This window comes from Pteropus medius, unplaced genomic scaffold (genome assembly GCF_902729225.1).
Source record: "Pteropus medius unplaced genomic scaffold, Ma_sr-lr_union100, whole genome shotgun sequence".
Lineage (NCBI taxonomy): Eukaryota > Metazoa > Chordata > Mammalia > Chiroptera > Pteropodidae > Pteropus > Pteropus medius.
The window spans coordinates 2,619,920-2,646,287 of NW_024340697.1; the positions used below are offsets into that span (position 1 = coordinate 2,619,920).

The following is a 26,368-nucleotide window of genomic DNA, read 5'->3' on the forward strand; positions in this document are numbered from 1 at the left end:
ATGAGCGGCCAGTCCTTCCCCATGTTACCCAGAAATCCCGAGGACAAACTTATAGAGGAGCAGGGGCCGTCTCACGTAAGTGGCACCTAGCACAAAGTCTGGCTTCCGTTCAGCAAACAATTACTGTGCGCTACGCTATGCTAGGCAGGTCAAGAGCGTGGTGAGAAAAGCCCCCAGTTTCCCTGGTTCAAAGCTTCTCCAAATGTATAACGCACGTGGGGAACTTGAGACTTCAGCCTTCAACAGACCCTCTCCAAGCATTTCCCACTCTCCACCCCGCCCCGAGCGTCACACGTCTTTGCCAGGCTGGTCCTTTGCATTTCTGTCCTCTGCTTCTGGGTCACCCCCATGAACCTTAGCTACTTTACTCAGTATCCTTGATCACAGGAAAAGACATTCTTTTCTCTCTCTCCATTTCTCTAAGTGCCTCTTGTAGCTTTTCTTGCAGCCTTGAAAACCAACATATCAGGGACCTTCATGTTCTGCTCTCAGAGATTCTCTCGCATCACACCAGCTCTTTACTGAGGGCACTAAGAGCCTTCGGGCCTCTGCCCGTGACAATCAGTATCCAAGTCAGCCTTGATTCTTAGGGCTCCTTCAATGTCTACCAGGCCTTGCTCTTCCCCAATTCTTTGGTCTCTCCTCCTCCTCTGAAAACCTTCGACACTTGTCCGCCCTCACCCATTAGTGGCTCTGTTGCTAGGCTGCCTCCCTCTCAGCTTGGTTCCCCAACCCATTCAGGTGCTGATCCAGTAAGTGAGGGGGCCATTGGGTGCCTGCCTGGAGGGCTAATACCTTCTAAAGGATTATTTTATCTAATCCCCTGGTATTGTTACTCCATTTTGCAGACCTTCCTCTTAGATTCCATCTGCGCGGACTCTACCTTTAAATTACTGTATCGGTAGTACATTTTTGATCTGACCACAGCCAGACAGTCTCAATTTGTAATGGTCTTCTAGAAAGTCCTTGCCTTGCCATCCAACTTTCTGTAAATCCAAATAATATATTAAGTTGAAGATGCTTTGGTGTCTACTTCAAAACTAAAATTATACTCCAAAATATAGGCTCTACAGAACTTCTATGTGTGTGAAATCATCTTCTTACCCTGTAACTAGGACACAATTTCTTTCAAAAAAGCACTTAATAGAGTAAAGAGACTAAGTCCTCATAAGTATATGAGAACACTTTGTCCAAATCCTCGATAATTTTAATTTGACTTTGAACAAGCTTAGCCTGACTTGATGACTAAAAGCTGAAATAATAAAGGAAGCATGTTTCCTGACTGTCGATTTTCTGGCTCCTATATAAATGGAGGGAGAGCATCCCAACTCTCTCCTTGACAGCTGATGGGCTTCTGGAGAGGAGATTTATGTTCAAGTCTAAACATGGGGAAATCACACTTCCTGTTGCTTTCTGTATTGGCTGTAAAGACCTCTAGTGACATGTGCTAATTCTTCGACCTCAGTTTTGCAACCAACAGGCATGTTCTTCATTGCTTTCAGGCCAGTTAGTCATCGCAGGTGTTGGTCAGGTCACTGAGATTCTTTTACCACAAATTGTTGGGGTGGGGGTCCAGAGAGATCAGTTGGAACATGTTCCCCTTGGGCAGGCGACCCCAAGGACACAACTGAGAGCCAACCAGTAAAGGGGTCTTAAAGACAAAAGCTTCAGATCCATCCATGAGGCTCACCTTGGCTCATCTCCTAGCTGTGTGGCAGTATTTTTCCACATCGTCTTGGACAAATTGCCTTACTTCTTGTCCCTCTGTCATGTCAACTGTAGAGTAGAGAGACTACGAACTTCTATTTCTCTGTGGCATTCTGATAATTAGATAACGTCTAAAAAATAAAAAAAAAACACTCTGAGCTCCTCACAAAACGCTGCTCTGCAAATATAAGATATTGCAATTGCTTTGGTGAATCAATCTAGGAAATAACTCAAGCACAGATATTCCTGACTTTCGTCATCACAAAACTCTTCCTGTCTGTTTCAACAAGCCAAGTCAGGCTGGCCCCCCATAGAAATGATTATTGGAGCAACCTTGAGTGCTAGTGGGATTTTTGACACCTTTCTTCAACGGAGCAAACACTTTTTAGTTTAAGCAAAATAGTCCACATAATAAAAACTCAACTGCTCATCCAAATTAGCTAAAACATTCTGGAATATAAGCCCAGCTTATTTTCCCTACTTTCTACTGTTACACAGCTGTACATTCTCTAATTAAATGTATTAAGTTAATAAAATTTCAATTTCGATTGAAAATGAAGGAAAACTAATTTGAATCCTCTTACACATGCCCTTAAATCTTGCCCTTTTATGAACTCAGTATGCGTTATTCAAAACTGTATTCCTGAAAAGTTAGTAACTTATCCTTTACAACATATTTGCTATTTACTTTGACATTTTACTCTACAATCTTCCATAAAACTATATGTTCGAACCTTTAAAATCTTACTAAAAAAGTATTCATTGGGAAAACCTAACTGGTACCTTAAAAAAGAAATTAAATGAATTAACCAAAAAGAGTGGTAAACATACTTAACAGGCTGAAAATGATGAAAAACCTGCCATCAATCAAAATTGTTTCTTCTACCAAGTTTCCATAAAGTCGATTCCTGTGCCAGCATGGACTCCATGAGAAGCAATTAGTTCTGATCCCAACTTTCCCCAAAGACTTTGCATTTCCTCCTCGAAATCTCTGTCCCCATTGCCATCATCTCAACCTCAGATCAGATGCATTTTCTGGCAGAGAAACAATGATGTACATGGGATGTGGTGATGAATCCCTGGTAATCACCGGCATTGTTTCTCAAGTGAAACGTCACTGGGTGATGCACACTTGAGCATTTCTCTTCATTCTGAGAACCCGAATTTCTATGCCAAGAATGCTATATTCAAAGTCTTGTTAACTCTGCTACTGACAAATTGCTTTGCTCCCAAACTAACCTTTTGAACAAGACAGAAGCTTCAGATCCATCCATGGGGTTCACCTTGGCTCATTTCTGGAAGAGGTGTGTGTGTGTGTGTGTGTGTGTGTGATCAATAAGAAATATGGATATGTATAATGGATATACAATGGGTATCTATCTATCTATCTATCTATATATATATATAGGATAATTTCAAATTATCACCGTATTCAATTTGAGTGTTAACTAAAACACATATGCAATAGATCCAGTTGTGTGGGTGATAAAAGGAAACACCTCAATGATCTATAGAGAGCCAGGCTTATTTTAAAATTGCAATTTATATTGTCCTCATGACCACATAACTGCATTTTGGCTCCCGAAGGGCAAATACAATACTTAATTTAATTAAAAACCTATCCTTCTATTTTTAATGCAGCTTGTAAAAGGGCTCAAAGAGCTGGACAGGACATTTACTAGGCACAAGCTAAGTTTACGGCCACGAAATTCATCAATAACTTGCCAAGAACACACACTGCCAAGAGACAGTGCTTACTTCTGTGTGTAAATATAAAGCCAACACATGTAACAATGACCTACAAAAGATAGTACTCGATTTCATGAAGCAGATGACATGCTTTTACCTAGAACTTCACCTTCTCGTCAAGGGCTAATAGAAACTATATATGCCTTGAGAAAGGGAACTAAGAGAAATGTCACATTTCCCAGTCTTATTGTGTCTCTGAAAGCCAGTTCTCACTACATTTGGGGGGAAAACAAACAGAAAAACTACTGCAAAACACTGAATGAATTCTCAAGATGAGATTTCACCAGAAAGAAAACAAAAACAGCGAAGAGTGTACGCATTCATTTCTGTGGTCAAACTTTCTTTTTCCAGAGGATCCCCACTGAAAACACTCCTACTCCAGGGACAGAAAACCCATACGGCGCTGAGTACTTGGGGACAAGCAGCATCATCATTATGGGGAAAAGTAACCTCCAGACTCTGCTATAAGTTAGCAGCGAGTCAAACTCTCTTCCCCATCTTCTTCTAATCCACGGTCCAAAAAGAATCTAAAGAACGTATCCTTCCAAATAAAAAGAAACCACTTCCTCTTCCCCGAGAAATCAGCCCTCGGCCCTCATGCTCTCACTCACAGCATACATTTTCATGGTTTACCTTTTAATTACTGGATTCTGTCAAGGGTCCTTCCTACTACATCCGAGAGGAATGCAAGATGATGCGCGCTCTTCACCCCCAAGTGGCATTTGACTCCACTCCATGCAATCACTCAATGCAGTATGGATGAACGGGCCAAGTTCAGGTTCACTGCCCTACAGTGTCTTTATTCCTCACAGCACATGACTAGAGAGCAAGTGAGTCCTGTTTCCAGGGACGCTCTGCTCCTGTTAAAACTAACGGAAAAAGCACACTGCAAAAAGCTCTCTGCACGCTCGCTCTCCTCACCCTCGCTGTGACAAAGTTAAAGCTGCAGCATTGATAAAGAACAAAAGAAAAATACAATACAAACTGCCTCTCCGGAGAAGCTTTCTCTTCCAGCAAACCATTATCCAAAACAGGCTCTGGGACAACAGGTGAAGCCACATATAAAGCCTTGAACTTTATTGCCCAGAAAAGCCCAGGCAATCCTGCCTGGGTGCCTGTGCTGTGCAGGCATCGGTCGCCCCATCGGTCCCTCTTTGCAACGTGCCGAGGGTATGCATGAGGTCAGCAAATAAACATCCAATAAACGACGGAGGACACGGGTGACAGCTTAACCTTGCTCTTGTCTTCAGAGACGCCAGACTGTTGTTTCCTCGGGACTCTCCTTTTACCAGCATTCAATTTGAATGAGCCAGTGCAAATGCACTGCTCATCCGCTCTTGAGAACAGGATGCATTTATGTGAAACACGAGGAGAATGCCTAATGGCGAGGCATCCTCTGCATTCCCGGGGCTTTTATTACAAGGCTAGCTTACATTTCAACTGCCTGAACCACTGCCAGCACCCCTGCACCTCTGCGAGCAACGTGACTTCAAGCCAACATCCCATCCACACACTCACACATGCATGAAACACTGCGATGCCTTGTGCTTAGAGAAGCACCTTCTGCAAGCTTCCATCTGCACACAGGATATGCCTGGTGATGGTGACTGTCAGAGAGAGCTGACTGCCACGCGTCTCTTTTCTCTTTCAATCAGCAACATTTGAGAATGGAAAAATGAGCACCAGATGCGTTGTCGCGTGTCAGCTTTGTGCTGAGAAGTAACTGCTGTGGGCCTTTATTAGAAATTGAGTCATAAAACGGGCCGCCATAGCTTTAATTCATCTTTGATACATAACATTAAATACAAGATTAACAAAAACCCACAGTCCAAAAAGTGTGATAGTGTGTAACATAATGAGGAGTGGCTACGAGGCCACATCCCACCTGATTAAAATGACATGCTACCAGCAGTGAGGGTGAACGGTACAGTCCCCTCGCATGCAGTTCAGAGTTGACTGAGTTGCAGAGACAATATTCTAACAGTGCTGCTGCCGCTTTTCTTCCTTATATTTGCCCGACGTGTCTAGCATGCTTTGGAAAGTACCTTTGCAAAGTTAAGTTCCATGATGTGCCTTCCTGTCCAGGCACTCAGGTCATATTCTTGGTGAGGCCTGGCAGGGACTTTTCTTAATCTGTTTTCACAAACTGTGATCTGGGAGATACGCACTCGGATGCAGCAGAAAGATTTCTCGGAGACTTCTGTTACAGGAGATGAATGAGGTTGTCAGAGAGTCTAGTCCGCATGAGTAGTAAGCACCTCGACTGCAGTAAGAACCTTGGAATGTTCTGGGAGAAATATTTCTCTGAGAAATGCAAAATATTGTCGCTGGCGTCCGAGGAAACTATCTGAGCACTGTACCCGGGGCTTATACAGATCTCTGCAAAGTCACACTAACCGTACTCACGAGATAATGGTACATAAACCCCATTTTAATTCACCCAATAAATAAAGGTATGACAACGGATCTACCTTTCAAATTACCAGAATTTTCACATTTACCAGCCGATCTTGACATGTCCCCACCTTTTTTAATGGAATCAGGGACCTAGGAGATGGCTTACTGCTCCTATTGTTTTGGATTTCAGGTGCGCAGAATGATATTGTTAAAATAGAAAAAAATAAATCTCAAACAAAACCAAGCATAACAAAGCTGCGTGACATTACCTGAGGTGAGCTACTCTTTGAAACTAGCCAATTTACCCTCAATGGACTAAGAAACTGTGTGCAGGTGAGTGAGTCAATGAGTCAGAGAGAGTATGTGTGTACACGTGCACTGCTAGTATGGAAGTAAATATCCAGTTATGTAAGTCTTATCCTAGAAGTCAACAAGAAATTGAAAGTACGGTTAAGAGATTTCACAAAGTCAAGAAATCAACATATTACAATAAAATATACTAGGTTCTCAGATTCAACCACAGACCTAAGTACACAAATTCAAGTTCTAACCATAGCTCAGACATTTGAAGGCATTAGTGTAAGACTGTGCATGAGTAATGATGAGAAGGAGAAACAGATGCATATGTTGGCATCGATAATTAGGAAAGAATTTTTTTAGGCAAACAGTCCATCCAGTCCTCTCAGAAGCTACTTATGATGAGGATTGCTCAAAGAGATATTGCCTGGACAACTGGAGGATGCCTTCCAGCATTTTGGGGAATATGGAAACAGCTGGTAGGAAATGGTGATTATAAATATTGGTTTGAAAATTCCTAATAGAAGATTCACAGGACAGATCAATTCATTTCATCAAATAAGCCTGTCTAGACTGCCTCCCATGGATCAGGCTCTGTGCTGCGCATCAGGGCACAGAGAAATGAATGCTAGATCATGTCTCATGACCAGATGGGATTCACAGTCTTAGGACTCAGGACGCCCAAAGAAACACTTCTGCCAAAGTCCCAGAAAATGACAATGCGGGATTCGACAAGAGAGATTTTGGATCCATCGGGAAGATCCCTGTGGTTCTAAACGACAGATCCCGACCTTCCCAAATGCCTTGGAGAGAAAGCCAAGAAGACACCAAAAACGTTTGGCCCCTAAAGTACCAGCTGGAACTGTAAGTGTTCAACTATCGCATGACCTTCACGTGGTATCAGCCTGTCGTTTTGTTAGATGGCAAAAGAGACTTTGCAGATGTAACTGAAGTTATTAATCAACTGACCTTAAAAAGGGAAGACTGTCCTAGATTATGTGAGTGGGCCCAATGGAATCACTTGAGTCCTTAAAAGCAGGATAGGAAGGTGCAAGAGGAAGGTAGGGAGCCTTGAAGCCTGAGAAGGGTTCAGTGTCCCATTCATCGATGGCTTGAAGATAAAGGGGCACATGTCAAGAAAACGGACAACTCAGGCCTACACTGCAAGGAACTGAGTTCTGCCAACAAACAGTGAGCTCGGAGGAGCACGCAGGCCCTAGCAGCTGACAGTCACTCATCAGACTAATACCTTGATTTTAGCCTGGTAAGACCTTAAGCAGAGAATCCAGCCATGACACGCCAGACTTGTGACTTACAAAAACTATGAGATAATAAATGGGGGTGTGGCAGGGGGTAGTATTTGTCACTAACTTAGTGGTTATTCGTTACACAGCAGGAGATAACTAATAAACCAGCTTTTCCAATGGCCAAGGTGGGAGGTCTTCTACAAATTAATCATCTCGCTTTGCAGTCTCCATTCATTTGGTTTACTCATGGGGAGGGTAACCCCCACCAGTGCCACACATGTCACTGGAAGAACCAAGCCAGATCTAGAAAGACACTAGGTTGGGACGGGGACATCCAGAAACAAGAAAGATGATTCCAGGAATAATGGAGCACAGGGGAAAATATATTACAAATAAGTGTCGCACAGTATGCTAGGTTCTGGTGATTCAGATGCAAGTAAGGCGACATCCATGTCTTCAAGGATATTCTGATAGAATGGAGGAGACGGGGCAACTAAGTAGAAGGCAAAGCAGAACTAAGTGAGATGCCAGGAGCAGAGGATAAACCCACTCTTTACATTTGGAGGCACGCCGTGGGGAGTGGGGAGATTAGAGCTAAAGGCGGTGTAAACACCCAGCTGCCAGCTCCACATACCAGGCCACAAGAAAAACTATCAATTACCTACTATGTGAATATTGAGTGGCTCCGACCTGCGCTTATAGAATCCTGGCCTCGCTTGCCTCATGCTAGTCTCACGCATGTTAGATTCTGTTTTTATTTTAAAATATTGATATCTGTTCCATCTGGGATTTGTGTTTACAGTCATTTTGATTTGTACACACTATTTTAAAAAAATGAAAATAACTGCAAAAACCAAACCCAGATGGAAGGGGACAGAAAGGAGAAGGGGTTAACAAGTTCAAAGTGGTAGTTACGAACCCGGCCTGGGGATATAAAGCACCGCACAGGAAGTATAGTCAATAATACTGTAGTAACTATGTAGGTTGTCAGATGGGAACTAGATTTATTGGAGTGACCGCTTCGTAAGTTCTATCAATGTCTAATCGCTATGTTGTACGCCTGAAACTAATATAATATTGTATGTCGACAGTAATTAAAATACATATATTTTAAAAATATAATGTTAAAATATTATTTCTCTTGATTATAGCATCTTGTGCACCCCAGGCGAATGCCTCACTTACCATACCCTGGTGAAGAACAAGCAGCGGGCACCAGGCAGGCAGCTGGCAGACCGGTGCAAGAGTTAGTCGGAGCTCAGCGAGGATCATTCTGCCATGGATTATCAGTAAAATTGCTACCCATTCTAACGCATGCTTTCTGATTCCGGGACCAGATGAAAGTCTCTCTCGCTTCTTTCTAGTCTTAAAATTCGGAGCGGAAGATTCTATATGTAAGTAATGTTGCATCTTTAAAAAGGCAGCCTGACTCTGAAAGTTATGGATGGTTCCTAAGTTTCATAAAAATTTATAAATGCTCAGCTTTAACTTCATTCAGTCTGTACAAGGTATCAATCTTCTTTATTGTTCAATGAGAATAATTTCACTCCAGATAATCTACCGAGCTCCCATCTGGACACCCGACACACGTATAAAGAAAGGCGAACTGAATGTAAGGCTTTGGTGAGAGCTAAGACGGAGTCAGATTTTCTGTATTCCTGGTATAACAAGGTCAAACTACCTCCGCAACTTCATAAGTGGTAATGACGCAGCTTGTCCCAACCGCCAGCCGCCCCATGAGGCACAGGTTACCCCGCCACCACAGAACCCCCCTTCCTTCCTTTGAAGACTGCCACCTCTGTGGGCAATGTTTTGTGCTCTGATAAAAAGAACACTGGTCTCTGAAACGGTGCTCAAAGGAAACTCTGAGTTTCCCAGTGGACGACTTGATATTTAATTGGATCATTTTTACAATAAGGAGGATTCTTTCCCCCTCAAGTTCTAAAAATAGCAGGACTCCACAAGGCCTAGGCTTGGAATTCCAGACAGAACAATTTGTCCCTTTGGCTTTTTGGCTTTGTTTAGTTGGGAGATAATATTATTCTATTGTCTGGTTGGTGCTGGTTCCTTCTAGCTGTGAGTGGGCTTAACACAAAAGGTGTTCTCAGGGCCATTTGAAAGCAGCAGGTAGAAACTGTTACACATCTGAATCAAAATAGAGAGGAAAAGTATATGCCACTTGCTTTGATAAACTCTTACCATTTATTATGTGGGGCTGAGGTTCTTGAAAGCAAACACTTTGTAGAGTTTAAGCAATCAGCATCTGATTATTACCTAATGACTGTACTCTCTTAAAGGCTCCATAATAATTAAAATGCAAAAAAGGCAACGCAATGTCATATGAGAATTTCAATTTTTAAACAACCAGGTTAAAGCATGGGAAATGGAATATTCTCTCCGCAAAAATGAATTATTTCCTTTCCACTAAGCAATCAGTTAGAACTTGGAAAATTCAACAGAATACTTGGAGCAAAGTGGGTGAGTCAACCTGCCCCCTGAAAACACCATGTCATGCATACTGCAATTATGTACATGCCTTTATAAATCCGGGGGTAAGTTATACAAGGTTGTCATATTTCCTACCTGAGGAGGACCAAAATGTAATGCAATTGCCCTCTAAGTGTAGAATTATCTGGTGAGGCAGTAGGAAGAGAGATCTCATCAGGCAGGTTAACCAAGGTTCGAAAGGACCTCTCAGCTACATCACGGCACCCGAGGCCCAGGGTTGGTCCTTTGCCCGGGGTTGGCCCTTTGCCTCCATGACTCTCCCGGGGGCCATCCGTGATGGCGTCAGGCCTTGTGGTACTTAGGATTAATGTTTCTATTCAATCAGACACGGATATTTCCATAACACAGAACTCACTCTCTTCTCTGAGCAAATGCCCCAAACCCATGGAAGGGGAGGCCAGTTCTGTCAGCACATGGGAAAGGGCCACGCCAGCTTCTCAGGAATCTTACTTTTACAATTCAGTCACCATTGCCAAGCCCAATTTACAGAACCTAGAGCAAAGGACAATGCTTCACGTAGACGAAATGCTGGAAGAACCCACCACACCTGGTCTTTGCCGCTCTATCTAGAATCTAACTTGGCCACTTTGAAAGGTGGGGGGATGCTGATGGCAAGAATGGCCATGGGAGGGATAGAATGCGCAGAACACCCCAGCCTGGGCCAGGAGGGGTTGATGTCACTTTGCTTCAGCCGAGGATTCACAGGGCCTGTGAGCTTAGGGAGTGACTCTCTTCCCAGGCAGTGTATTAGAACACGTGGAAAGCATTAAAAGTACTCATAGCTGGTTCCACCCCAGAGATTCGGACATAAATGCTTTAGGCTATGACCTGAGCATGAGAACTTTTAAAAGATCCTCAGGTCCTGCTAACGTTCAGCCACGTTTTAGAAGCACGGAAATAAAGATGGCAGGTTTCTGGCACCTTCCGAAAGTTAGCAAACGTCAAAAGATAGGAGGCTTAATCTGACTGCAGAGACAGAAAATCTGAATCAAGTCAAGAAACTCTGATGGAGCCCAGGCTTGTCCTGGGTCAGCACTGGAGCCACTTGGCGGAGACAGTCTTCTCCTGAGGGTCAGGGCTGGTTTCTGGAAATATGTTGGCTTTTATCATAGGCCAACAATCTGCATTTCTTCTTATTTTGGGTTGCTTGATAAAACACAGAATGCCCAGCTAAATATAAATTTCCAATAAATAATGATTTTTTTCCAGTATAACTCAAATATTGCAAGGGGTAATATTTTTATTATAAGTATATTCCAAGAATTGCACGTGCTATACTTATACTAAGAAATCGTTTGTTGTGTATGTGAAATTCAATTGACCCATGCATCCTGTATTTCTAATTCGCCATTCCTAGCCTCAGTTCCCCTCCAGGTAATAGGGAGCTCCTTATAGGATGTAATGAGAAGCAAATAAGCATCTACAAAGCAGAAAGCCCAGCACCTGGTGTATGATAAAGACTCCTTAAATGATTGAAGTCAGTATCATGATGGATATTCTAACAAGCTGACTTCAATGAGAACTTTGACATACTCAGATTAAAATGAAACCAAAAGAAACTCTTAATAGGAATTACAGGCTGAGTTCTTTAAGCCGAGAGTAAATTAGTTTAGAAAATAACATTTGATGCAGGGCATTTTTCCCTGCCCGCTATGTTTTGTTTTGTTTTGTTTTCTTCTGCTCATTCCACGTGCCTATCAAACATCTTGGCCCACCATAATTCTCAGATGTAACTGTGACCAGATGATCTAGCTGTGACATGGTGAGGACAGGAGATATTCATCAGCCTATGCAATATGGGTAGCTAATTCTTAATTGTGTATTCTAGAGGGGAGTGAATCTACATTTTATTTAGGTGACTTATATAAAGAAACACAAATACTGAAAAAGCAATAAGGCAGGAATAAAACTACAAAATTCAAGCAGCATAAGGAATGAGATAGTTTTACACAAAAACCTAGGCTGAAGAGAGCTGTGACAATTTAGCATAAAGAATAGCTACAGATTCCCCAGCAGCAGAGGCAAAAAGAGAAACACGATCTATTACTGGGCTTCCTGTCTAATGACAGGGAAGGCACATTATCAGGAGAAAGTTCCCCCTGGCAAGAAGACTAATGTATCACGTAGCTCCCCGGACAACACAGTAGACAGGGTCCATTTTTATATTTTACTAAAGACACTAATTCCAAATATTCCTAAGGATAAAAATCCCTGAACATAAAACATTCAAGAAACAAATAATAAAAATATATTTAAAGAAGAAGATATAGGTTCTAGCAATCTGAGAAAAGAGCGGGTGTCTGAACTAAAACTTGAAGAATTACAGTTACAGCTCCTGGTTCCCAGAAGCATCCCATATTCCTGCTTACATTTTTGACTTCAGGACATTTGCAATATTCTGCCAGCATCCTCGGAATCCTAGTCTTTTACCATGACTAGATTTTCACAGTACAGGTGATGGCCACCGGAGAGCCTCTGCCAGGGGCCGCAAGGGATTCTCAACAGCACCCCTACTGCCCGCGGCCATAGGGCCTTAGGGACAAGGCCAAAAAGAGTAGGTGGCCGCCTTCCCTCAGAGAACTGATGTGCGCCCCCTGCGTGAAATTGCCAGTAAAACTCCCAACTCATTCAGCTTCAGCTTTCTGTTACTTCCCTTAATCTGCTTTCTCAGTTCAAAATCTTTGAATGAAGCAACCAATTTGAAGTAAAGTCCCTGTGGACAATTTCTTTGTGAATCATGTTGGTTACTGAACTGCATAGCTTTCCTTTTCTTTAAAATAGGATGATTATAATCAGTGAAAGAGCGTGTGCTCAATATTAGAAAACTCACATGCAAAAGTCCAGGCCAATAAAAAACAGAGGCATTCAGTCTCACAGAGGAGGCGGAAATTATATACCCCAACGCACACATGTATACGCCATATATAAAATGTACATTAGACACAACGGAAGAGGAAAATCAGTGCTCCGAGCTGAATCTTTAGTTTGTGAATTGTGACTGTGACCAAGTCCGAACTCTTCAGCCTAAGAACAATGTCTGTCTGACTCCGGCCTCATCCCCCGTCGCTGATCTTCATTCTTACGACATTGAACTAAGTTCCTTGTACCCATCATGCATTTCATATTACTGGGACCTGCTTTCTAACAGAGCTTTTCACTGTGAGATTCACTATTGCTCTCCAACAACTGTACTGGACACATATCTATCTTTTAAGACCCAGATTAAACACCACCTCCTCCACGAAGCCTGTCCAGAATGGCCCAGCAAACTAATGAGCCACCATGGCATTTGATACAGACCTACGACACTTCTCACATTGCATACATATGCACTTGAATCTGTTTCCGGTTTGAGACTACACGACTTTCCTTCTCACGTGCCCGTCATTCTGTCTCCAGTGTGGCGACAATATCTAGCACAAGGAAATATGTGTTGAAAACCCAATCGATTCAGACAAAAAAGGAGGCCTCGGTTAATTAAATGGTATAAACTATACTCTAAAATAGTATTTCTAAAGCCTGTGGAGACAGACCGGTGTGACTCCAAATATTTGCATGGTTTCATAAATTATTAAAGAATTCTCAAAATGAAAATAAATTCCAGTTTAATTTTAAAATGCCCTCATTTAGACGAGACTGCCCATCGAAAAGAGAAGGTGTTCCATATGGCACAACTGCAAGGCCAAACCACGGCAAGGACAGATAGCCACAAGTGCCTTCGGTTGGCACTCCAGCTGGCAGAATGCCACCGACGAAGGAGCTGAGCCTAGCAGCTGAGCTGCTGGGCCCGATACAGTCTGAGGTGTGGTCAGAGCCGATTACGATGACCTCAGAGTCATGCACGTCCCAGGCCTCAAAGACAAATGCCAACATTTAGCTAATATGTGACACACTCCCTGTGCAACTGTATCATTCCAACGGGGCAAGTATTTGAAATGGGTTTTCCCTAATATTTTCAGAGACAAGAAGAAGATAAAGACCGCCTAAATGAGCTGGAAGAAAATAAATGGACAGATTTCTACTGAAACTAATTTAATTGAGTCTCCTTTGCTATCTGTAGTGGGTTGACCGGATGCCCACAACAAGATGCATCCACATCTTAGCGCCTCGTACCTCAGAACGTGACCTTATTGGAATAGGGATCTCAGCAGATGTAATTAAGCTAAGAATCCAGGAGATCATCCTGGATTAACTAACTGGGCCCAAAGTCAATGACGAAGTGTCCTGATAAGTTGACGAGAAAACAGAAAGGAAAGAAAAGGAGATGGTCATGTGACCACAGAGGCAAAGGTTGGAGTCACGCCGCCCAAAGTGAAAAAATGCCCGGAGCCCCCAGAAGTTGGAAGAGCCATCACAGGGGGTGGAAGTAACCCTGCCGACACCTTGATTTTGGACTTCTGGCCTCCAGAACTGAAATGAAACTTTTCTGTTGTTTTTAAGACCACCAGTCTGCTACAGGAACCATAGGAAACTAAAACTCACAGTCCAGAAGAACCAAAAAATAATGCCAAAAAAATATGTTCTTGTGAAAACAAGAACTGTGTTCAACTATTGCATCGAGTTCTTTCCCGTGCAAGGAGAAAAGGCTAAAGGATCCCAACAGAAAGACAGGATCGGCATTCCCAGCACGGCCTGGTGCTTCGTCTGCCTGCCTGGCGTTGAGGCAAGCCACACCCCAGATTGCTAATGATCACCAGGAGGTGATGTCGAGATCAGCCTGGAATCGTCCCCGAGTTAGCAAACTCATCATTCCCCTGAACAACTTTATTTCACTGCCCATGCATTCTCCAGAGAAGATTTCCTTAATAGTCTAACTGAACTTTCCTTGCTCTGACTACTTGTAAAAGCCATCTCTTAACCAATACATAAATATATTTCAGAATGTACCTTACACGGTAGATTCAGAAAAATGCAACGTCAGGATTGCAGTCTGACATAGCTCAAGAAAGAGCTGATTTGCATTATTTTGTGAGACAAGGCCATTAAACTCAACTGTTCCATTAAATCGATTTTTTTTTTATTTCCAGAAGACTCCATCTTCCTTTAATCACGCTAGCGTGACAACATAAGAGTAATTATGAGTGACTTTGGTGATTATTCTCCGAAGCCTCGGCGCTCCTCTGAGGTCTTCAGAGTTCAAAATACTTATTGGTTTCTTCTTTACATGACTTGAGATTTTAGTAAAAGAGCCAGAAGACACAAGAACCCACGAACATCTTTGTTTCCCCCATATGATTAGAAAATAAATGAACATATAAAGCAGAATTTAACTGTCAGGAAAAAAAAAATAATAAATTGCTTGAGCGCAAACTAATTTTTAAATACAATAATTTCTTGAAATATTTTTCCAAAGATGTGGCCAACAGCTCTATGGCTGAGCACACAGCATGGACTAAGTATCTATCAACCAACCAGTTTTTAACTAGTAAATAAATGTCAGTAATTAACCAGAGCATGATGAGAATATAGTGCCTGTTTAGTTTGTGGAAAGATGAAAAGGGATTTTTATTTGTTGGCTTGCATGACTACACTTCATTCTGCGCACCGCCCCCCAACTTTACTGAGATATAATTGGCAAATATGACTGTTCTTAACACTTAGAATATTGGTAACCAATAGTGAGTCACTACTTGATCAGAACTGAAATTTGCGTAAATGGGAGATGGCACGGGAATCTTCTTTTTCTTTTATTTTATTTCTGCGAGATTAGTTTTGATACAGAAAATAAAGTTGAAAACGTTAGCTGTGCCAATATACACATATGGACAATCGCCCTCCAAGAAACCATCCCCATATGTCCCGGTGAACTATACATTTTTTTCAGCTCAACTCACTAAGTAAGCTAATCTTTTGCAAAATTTTTCAGTTATTGAAATTTGGTCTCAAGAGCCAGTGGTATGGTACATACTTGGACAGCTATTTTTACAACATTGAACCTGGATAAGCCTGCCAGAAAAATAAAAAAACAAAAGTAAAATGCAAGCTTGAACAATCAAAGTACATCACTGAAATACAGAAAAGAAGCATTAAGTGTAACCTTAAATCTGAGAAGTGGCAGCATCAACGGGCTGGGTAAAGACCCTGACCCCAAATGTCTCTTGTGGTCGTCACCAGATGAAGTGGATCCTTCAAGGTCACAAATGAGCTACTGAGTTCTCCAGCCTTGCCTGCCTACAAGGGGACCGCGCCCACCTGCATACGCATGAGAAGGCCAAGAAAATCGTCCCCCTCTGCCGCCTGTCCCTTAACAGAACGGTGGCACTTCGTTGAGAACACTGCAGTGATTATAAACAAATAAGCAAACATATTTTTGGAAAGATGAGAGTAATGAGCCCTACAAGATATCTTATTTCCAATCAGATTAACTCGAAAGCAACATCTACATTTCCAAATGGTTTACGCAGAAAACGCTAATTATATGTATATAACTGTACCCCCCTCACACACAATATACCAAATACTCAGAAAAAAAATTAAGTGAGAAATATGCCCTGGGTTTCCTTCGGTTTCTTTTATAACTTCTTTCATTTAACAAATCCAAGGTCAAAAATCAACTCTGGGCTATTAATAGATTGACCAGCAAGCGCATCTGCAACATCATGGAAACACACATCACATTCTCTCCATCCCGCATTGATGATAGCTTCCGGCATTCTGTACCCTTGTTTTGTTGGGGAAAAAAAAAAAGGCAATGTTCCCTTCAGGGCAAGCTTTGCAGTATATTTTACAACACTGTCGAAGTTTGAAATGTAATGTCTATCTGGAAATCCAGTTAAAAGGCATAAGGAATGACACATGACGTGAGGCAAATCTCAAATTCTAAAAAGTACGGCAAGCGAGGGATACCTGCATTCTGAACACTGGGAACAGACAGTCTCCCGCTCGCTCTTACAGACATCCAGCATTGACTTTTTGAAGCTATCCCTTTTCTGCTTTGAGAATTATAATTGAATTCCTTCTCTATGTTTCACAACTTTTTTCTCTTGAAACATGAACTATGGTAAGTAAAGACTTCTTTTAGAGGCTCCCAGTGACTGAACTCTAAAAGTATCAAAGAAATGATGAGTAAAACCACCTTAGAACCGAGATTTGGGGGTCTGCAGGCAGAGCTAAAAAGTCCAAGGAAACGACAATTCACGAGGCTGGCAACAGGAGCGCCTTTACTGTGTAATCCTTTAAAATGGAGATACGAAGCCTACGAAAGGGAACCATCATATTTTCTCTGTCATCAAGCAGTACAGAACCATACGCAACATAAGAGAGCCACTGGTCCAAACGCATAAACCTGTGACCTTAGCGTCCCAGAGCCCTGAACGATTACTCACACGCCATTTTCCACAGGCGAAAGATATTTCTGCTGGACTGGGGTCTCAATTCAGTCCTTGTCTACGCATAAGAGGTGTGGGAATCAGAGAAGCTTTTGAGAAAAATGAGAAGTTATATGCAGACTGCATAACCTGGGAAAATACGAATGAGTTTTTTAAAAAAATCGTAATAACAGCATTAATACTAATAACCAAAGAAGTGGACACAACACACGTACTCGTAAATTGGAGAATGAATCAAGAAACTGTGGTATATCAATTCGCTGGAATATCATTCAGCAATAAAAAGGAACCAAGTGCTGAACTTGAAAACATTAAGCTAAGAGAAAGAAGGCGGTTAGAAAGAAAACATGCTGTATGGTTCTCATTACATGAAATTGGTCAGAAAGGCCAAACACTAGAGACAGAAAGTAGAGCAGTGGCTTCCAGGGACTGAGATGGGAACACGGTGGGATGAGCAAGCACGCAGAAGAGATTCTGATCCAGACTTTGGTGATGCTTGCCCGACTCAATAACTTATTAAAAATTATTGACTTATACACTGAAAAGTAGGAGAATGCTAAGATATGTAAATCATACTTCCATAAAGTCATGCAAAATAATAAAGGAGCGAGGCTCCAAAGGGAAAGACTCCTCCCCTCGGAGTTAGTCTTTTGGGTTCAGGTTGCTGGCATCTAGTTCTGAAGTTCACTGGTTTTCATTCTATGCTACCAACTCTGAGAGAGAGAGTTTAGAGACCTGAGGAAATTGCCAGGACATGTGTACACCCGGGAAGCTACATCATCTATAATTTCATTAGGTTTCATGTACTGTGATCAACGATGGACGCCATTCAATGCCAGGTCCTGCTGTCCTGGATATGGGAAACCTGGATCCACATCATATTTGTACGCAGTTGGAGTTCAAAGCACAGATGCTAAAGATTATGTTCCAGTTATGCATTCATCTGTAGGATGAGAATAATGTACATACCTCCGAGACTTATGGGATTAAATGAGTAACTACATAGAATTCTTGGCAAAGTCTGACACGCGGATCACATTCACTACATGTTAGTTGCTGCATTTTATGCCCTTTGAGTACAGTAAAGGAGTTTAAAATACTTAAGAGCTAAGTTTTGCAATAAAAATACTAATGATTATTATCAACGGCATACCGTACAGTTTTCTAAAATCTATTACTGGAAAAGGTATCTATTGCTTTATTTGATAACACTAGAATACCTCGATATTATTCGAACTGAAAAAAAAAATAGAGAAAAAGTGGGAAAATAAAATTAAGTATCTGCATCGTACCTTGTATGGAATAGGAACAAATAATTGCATATATAGTTACAATACATAAGAACTTTTTAATTATGTAAAATTAATACAATGTATTTTTTAATCAATTTGCTATAAACTTGAAACTCCTCTATAAAATAGAGTTCTCACCTAATGCTTGCTGTCCCCACAAACAGCCTCCCCCTTCATCAACATCTTGTACCAAAGGGATACATTTGTCACAACCCATGAACCAAGATTGACACATCTTTCTCAAACAACATTCAAATTAACTTTCACTATTTCTGTTGCACAGTCCATGGGTTTTGACAAATGTACACTGGCATGCATCTAGCATGATTATATCTTACAGAGTAGCTAGTTCTATCTATTCATCTCTCCCTCCTCCAATATCACTGGTGACCACTGATCTTTCTACTCTCCATAATTTTGCTTTTTCCACAATGTAGCTGAAATCACAGTATGTATATAGCATTTTCAGTGTGGCTTCTTTCACTCAGCAATACACATTTAAGTTTCCTCCTTAAACTTATATAATGTCTTCTTGTAGCTACGAGTGAGTTTTGAAAAAGTATTTTAAAACTGTTTCTTTGGAAATGGAGATATTTATAAAATTAGTCCATAAAGATCTTAAAATATGTGTATCTTCGAAAATCAATAAATCACAAGGAGGAAGTCAACAATAACTTAGAGATATTTTTATTCAGTGAAGTACTGAGCCCTAAACAGACAGTAACTCAATGTCCTCTTTATCGTCATGACATCGTTTTAGCATGAATGACAACTTGCCTGACGACGGTTTGAATGAACTAGAATGTGGCCCAAGCCTCAGAAGCCGACACATAAACCTGACTTCGGAAAAAACCTGCAGACATTAAAATCATTAGAATGTTCATTTGTCAGATTTCAATATGGTGCCCGAGTCATTTGTGGGATGACTTTATTAGCCTCCAACATCAATACCTGAAGTATGAAATATCTTTCCCCCAGAGATTTCTGGAAGAACTTCATGATACCTGAAACGAGCCTTATAGATGATTTCAAATCAGCCACATCAACAAATGTAGGTGCTTGGCCACGAGATCAAGAATGAAACCGTGGAGAGAAGAGAGGGACATTCTGAGAATCTTTGTCTGAAAAGCAGAGTCTTCTCTCTCGCAAAGTGCTGCACAAAAGAATCTACAGAGAGACTGGAAATTTTCTCTATCTCTGGGGCGCAATATAATAGCCCATTAGCCAAACATGGCTTTTTTAAAAGAAATTAAACAGCACAATGGTTTTATGTAAATTTAAAGGACTTTTGCTCACAAAATAACATATTTCACAAAGTGACATGTATGTTTGTAATATACATGTAATATACATGGCTTTATTGAGATATAATTCACACTATAAAGTTCATGTTTTTAAAGTGTATATTCAGTGATGTTCGTTATGTAAGATTGAGAAACGATCGCTACTAATTCCAGAGCATTTTCATTACCCCCAAAAGAAACTCCATATCCATTCATAGCCATTCCCCAAACTCTCACACCTCAGCCCCAGGCAATCAGTTATCTACATTCTGTCTCTGGGATTTGCCTATTATGGACTTTCATTTAAAAGGAATAATAAAACTTGTTGTATTTTGTGTCTGGCTTCTTTCGCTTGGCATAATGTTTTCAAGATTCATCCATTCATTCACGTATCAGTACTTCACTCCTCTTTTTGATGAATACTATTCTACTGCATGAATGAACGACATTTTCTTAATCTATTCATCATCTGATAAAATGTGTGGCTAATGAAGACTTGAATCGTATCTAGTGCCCCCGAATAACTAGATTTTAAAGGTTTATTTCATTTTACTTTAATTAATTTAAATTTAAATAGCCCATATGGCTACTGGCCACCACTTTGGACAGTGTGTTTCTGGAGTAACAAAAGAAGTACAAGTTGGCAGTTACAAAATAGTCATGGGGAAGTAAAGTACAGCATAGGGAGTAGAGTCAGTAACACTGGAATAACTGTGTATAATGCCGGGTGGGTACTAGACTAATCAGAGGGATCACCTTGTAAGTTAAAATTAATATAATACTGTACTTGAAAAGAAATAAAGTAAAATCAAATCTGTCTTGATGCTAATGCCAAAAAAAAAAAAAAAAACTCTCCCATGGCACAAAAACTCCACACACCCTTTGTTCATTCTCCAGGATCTAGAATCCTTCATAATATATTCCCTGGGGTGCCAGGAGACCTCCCCAAGAGCAAACAGATAGCTAAGCCAAGCATTAAAGGAAGAGCTGCTGCTCATCTACCCTGGCTGTGGAGATCTTCGAGGTACCCAGGTTAAAATCGGGGTGTTACCCCGAGGCGAAGTAGGAAGGAAGGAATATTAAGCCGAACACATCGACCCTGCTTTTTCTATACTGTTGATGAATACATGTAAAATTTACCATTTTAACCATTTTTAAGTGTACAGTTCTGAAGCATCAAGTAAATTCACATGGTTGTACAACAACCACCATCATTTGTCTCCAGAACTTTTCTGTACCAGTAAAGCAATAACTCTTCATTCCTCCTTACTTCTGAGGGCTGTCAACCACCATTCTATTTTGTCTTTATGGATCTGACTACTCTAGGTTCCTCGTATTTTTATCATCACGCACTATTTGCCTGCGATTGGCTTATTTCATAATGCCTTCAAGGTGTTCTATACTGTATCATGTATCAGAGTTGCCTTCCTTTTTAAGCTTGAATAATACTCCACTGTATATAAATACATGTAAGTATGTGTGTGTGTATATATCTATATACGCTCACAACATTTAGTGTTTCCATTCATCTGCCAATGGACACTTGGGTGGCTTCCACCTTTTGGCTCTGGTGAATAATGCCGCTCTGAACGCGAGCGTATAAATATCTGTTCGAGTCCCTGCTCTCATTAGTTTTATGTACATATCCAGTAGTGGAATTGCTGGATCATATGGCAATTCAAGGTTTAGGAATTTTTTGAGGAATCAACATACCATTTTCACAGCCACTACATCACTTCACATTCTTACCAGCAATGCACAAGGTTCGAATTTTTCCACATTATCACCAATTATTGTCATTTTCTGGGTGTGTATTTGTGTGTGTGTTTAACAATAGCGATTCTAGTGGTTGTAAAGTGCTATCCTATTGTGGTTTCGATGTGCGTTTCCCTAATGTTAGTTCTACTGAACATCTTTTCATATGCTTATTGCCCATTTGAATATCTTCTTTGTGAAATTTCTACTCCGGTTTTTGGATCATATTTTAATCAGGTTGTATGGAGTCTTGTTGTTGAATTATAGGAGTTCTTTATATATTCTGGATTTCAATCTTTCATCAAACATATAATATAAAATTATTTTGTCCCTTTCTGTAAATTGTCTTTTCACTCTGTTCATGGTGTATTTTGATACAAGTTTTGTAATTTTGACGAAGGTCAACTTATCTTTTCTGTCCTTTTGTTGCCTGCCAACTTCTTTTTAGGTAAAGAAAACTGAACTTTTTTTTCACTTTGAAGTTAAAAGATAATTAATAGTCATAAAAATAACAATAATTAATATCACCTTTTATTTGTATAGCAATTGAGAGTTTAATAAGGCCTAATGGCTTTCATAACAAGTGACATTCCTAGGTTATTTTGTCTGAGGATATAAAAATGGAATAAGTGACGGACTCAACATCACACCACACATATGTAGCTCCTACTCAAAAACCGGGAATCTGAAGCCAAGATTCTTTCCAGTATACCACTTTTTTTTTTAAATAGTGGATTTGATTTTGCTATCACATTGAAGGCACAGACTAATATGAAAGTTACAAATTTCTTCTCTTTAAGGGGAAACTTCAGTCCTATTCCGAAGGAAAACTGTAGAGGAAGAGTCAAATAGTTCAACTATCCATGTCCATCTTGAAAATATATCGTTCATTCTGGAGGCAGAAAATGCACTCATTTATTCCACTTTATTATTTTCCTAATATAGTTTGCCTTTTACCACATTTTATTAAAAATTTGCAGCCAAATCGAACACTGTAAAACTTACTATAAACATATATATATTATACAGATATGGAAGTGTGCGCAAATATATTTGAAGTAGCATCTCGCTAGTATTAGATCATGGCAGATGCAAATCTCAGTATAGAAAAAAGTTTTTGTAATGTGCTAAGTAGAGACTGAATTACCTGGAAGGAAAAACAATTCTATTACCTTTCCTTTAGAGAAAAAAATACCATACTAACCATACAAAAATTTTGCAAATGGCTTTTTCATTTATTTACATTAAAACCAGGTATATTATATCCAGAAAAAGCCAAACTTATCAAATCCATAATATGTAGAAATTCACACACTGAAGTGAGATTTAGTAGTATCGTGTCACCGCAACCATCTTTAATCTCACTACTTCACACAATTTGGGGTAAAACTACTTTAAGAGCAAGAATACAAGATTACAAATATGAAATTAGACACGAGGTCTTATAAGGGGTCATTATGAGTGAAAAGCTCTAAAGCTCAAGGGTCATGAACTTCATGAAAGATTTATCTCAAAACAACTTTTTGACGAGCAACCGAGATATTTGAGCTTCAGTTGCTGAGTCTAGCATGATTGCTTTCTAACCACCCATAAGGCAGAAGTCACTGCTGGGAAGAATGTCCAATGGATAAAAATGGGACATCAAAGTAGTTGTGAACGGATGAGCTAAAATGGGGCAACCCCATGCAGAGAAAGAAGTGCTTATGTGATGAAAAGCAGCCTCTAGAATCAGCCTGCGCTCTTGATTCTCAAAGTCCAATCTGCAGACATGTGCTGGTCAACAGCAGGCACTTTATGGGTGACAAAATCCATTTGAGACACATTTTTTGTCTACGTTGGGTGGATCCAGCTGGGAATGGCATCCTCTCTTTGAGCCCACATAGAGAGAAACTTAAGCAGTGAAGGTCCGTTTCTCTGGTCCCAACTTGTCGGCCAACCCACACTTTCTTCATGGCCCTATAGAAAGCCTCAGGCAAATGAGCTGTTATTCTCTAGCTTCTCTCAATCTGGCCAGAATAGTATAGATTTAGAAAACCAGTATATAGATATTAATTCCATTTTCAATTATGAATGTAATAACAATGGAAACACCAGAACGAATTGAATACCCAGGCTCCACTACCCGAGTTTATATTGAACTAGCTGATAAAAAAAACTCATAATTTAACACAGGTATGTCAAGAAAAATATGAGATCCACGTCATATGATCAAAAGAAAGTTTTATGTAGTGATCTTTCGGCATTCATATTTACAATATGTATGTTTACAAATTTGCAGGTCAACAAAAATTGCCAACTGTCTTATATCTTTTCCTATACTGACACTCTCTAATTTTGCTGTTAAATGTGCTTTCTTTGGAAATGCTGAAAACCACGATACCATGATGCATCCAACAGAATGTCTACAGTGCAAAAGATACACAATGACAAGTGTCGGGGAGAGGTGGAAGAGCAACTGGAACTCTCAAACGCTGTTGGTGACAGCATAAACTAAAGCGAAGACTTTGGAAAACTGGAAGTCAGCATGAAAGCTCAAGCATACAAAAATACCTTTTGGCTCAGCAATATCATTCGCTGATATGTACTCAACATAAATATTCAGATATGGTCACTAAGTGGCACAAAGTGGAATTTTCATATCAACATGATTTGTAAAAGCTCATCATTAGAAATTACTTAAATGTCCATCAACCATTAAATGGCTAATAACTTGTGATATATTCATTCAATGGAATTCCACAGTGTTAAGAATGAAAGACCACACACCACTACATGAAGGAAACTCACAAACACAATGTCGAATGCAAGAAAGGAGATAAAAAAGAGCACATGCTGTGTGATTCTATTAACAGGATATTTAAAAGCAAGCAACACTAATCTGTGGTGACTGATGTTACCATAGGGGACCTCAGGCTGGGGTGGCCCTAAGGAAGAATGAGGGGCCTCAGTGGCTATTACTGGTTTGTTTGTTTGTTTTTTTTCTTACTCCGGGTGCTAGCTCAACTGTGTGCTTTCTTTGTGAAAATTCTTTGAGTCTTCCATTTAAGATTTGTGCATTTTACTATCTGTATCTTACCCTTTAACAAAAAGTTTACTCTAAAACGGTCCTCCTTTTTCTCAAACGATGGAGAATATCACTATGGTAGTCCCCCAATTAAAAGATAAAAAAAGTATAAGACTGTGAAATCCTCAAGTCTGGAAACTGCTTATCTATAGACCACTGAGAAACTCAAGCATAAAAAAATAAGTCACATATTCCTGTCTTTTGAAGATGGACCCATGCCAAGAGAGTAATGAAATAAGTCACTAGAAATGGTGTTAGAAACAGCAGTTAGATCTACAAATTTGTGAGGAGTCTTCATACATAGTGTCCTCTAGATAGAACCGCAGTAAAATTACACATCACAGGCAAACACATTTTCTCCAAATGTTCTTTCTCGTTTCTTACCATCTGACATTCTGGGCACACCTCGCTCTGCCATGATGTAGACTCTTTCAAAACTTCACTCGAGAGCTTTAAGAAGGCGCTTTCTGGAAGAAACTTCTATGAGATTTACTCACTCATTCTGAGATTTTCCTTGTTCACCTCCAGTTTTCATTTTCTGTCTCTTGACCTGTTTTTAACTTATTACAAAGGTGATCCGAAATGTCTAACCTGTTTCGACCCATAGTTCTTTCTCATCGAGATATTTTTAATCAAAACTAGTGTGAAAATTTAATTAAATACCAGACAGTTTATCTATGCCCATTATTATAATTCCAAAACAACTTTACTTTTCCATAAAGACGAGGTCACTACCACCAAGGCGGTGGTTGGGATCTATAAATAATTCCCCCATAGGATCTTCTGAATTCTGTCAATAATTCCTTCAGTTAATCTTCTGAAATCTGGCTAAATGAACAAGTCAGAAATTTTGCAAATAATCGATACAACCGTAAAAGCACATCTGGCTCTTTCCAGTGGGTGACAGGCCATGTCTTGTGACAATCGGCAGAAGTGTCGCACGACCGGAAGCAAAAATCGGAGCTGGGACGCCCCGCTGCCAACACAAAGGCTGGCCCCCCGCCGCACACGGGGAGAAACAAGAAGTACCGCGCCTTGAGGATGGATGTAGGAAACTTCTCCTGGCGTTCCAAGTGTTGTACGTGCAGAACAAGGATTACGAGTGTTGTCTAAGATGTATGCGACACTGACAGCGCACCAGAAAGACAATGGTACGAGTCCCACTGAGCACCGTCCCTGGGATGCAGGAAGGGAGCCAAGCTGACTCCTGAGAAGCAAGAGATTTTTTTAAAAAATGATCAAAGAAAATTCTGAAGAAATATCTCAGGAGGGAAAAGAATGCCCACATCAGAAGTCTTCTAGAGGAGCCGGACCAGTAGGACAAGCTTCTCGCACGCATCGCTTCAAGACCAGGCCAATGTGGCCGAGCAGATGGCTGCGTGCTAGTGGGCAAGGAGCTGGTGTTCAATCTGAGAAAAACCAAGGCCCGGAAATGCAAGTAAACCCTCCTCCCTACTATGTTAGCCCATGTAATAAAGGTGTTTCTTGTTTGGGGTGGGGTGGGGGATGGGGAAGCAAACTGGAATTCGAAGTTTGAAAACAATCTTCTCTGCTCCTTTTTCTTATAATTATGAAAATAAAACAGGCCCATGATATTAAAAGATAAAGTGAAAAATTAAACCCTACAAAACAAAGGGAATAAGGAACAAAAGGAAAAATGAACCTCACTCCCTCCTGCCCCATATCTCAAATGACATCAACATGACCGCGCTACATGGTCTGTTGTCCTTGTGTTTTGCTC

The 26,368-nt window shown here is 40.6% G+C and overlaps 1 pseudogene; it reads left to right on the forward strand.

Moving 5' to 3' along the window:
* LOC120611717 (40S ribosomal protein S8-like) lies at positions 1–26,069 on the forward strand (annotated as a pseudogene).
* The last annotated feature ends 299 nt before the right edge of the window (positions 26,070–26,368 follow it).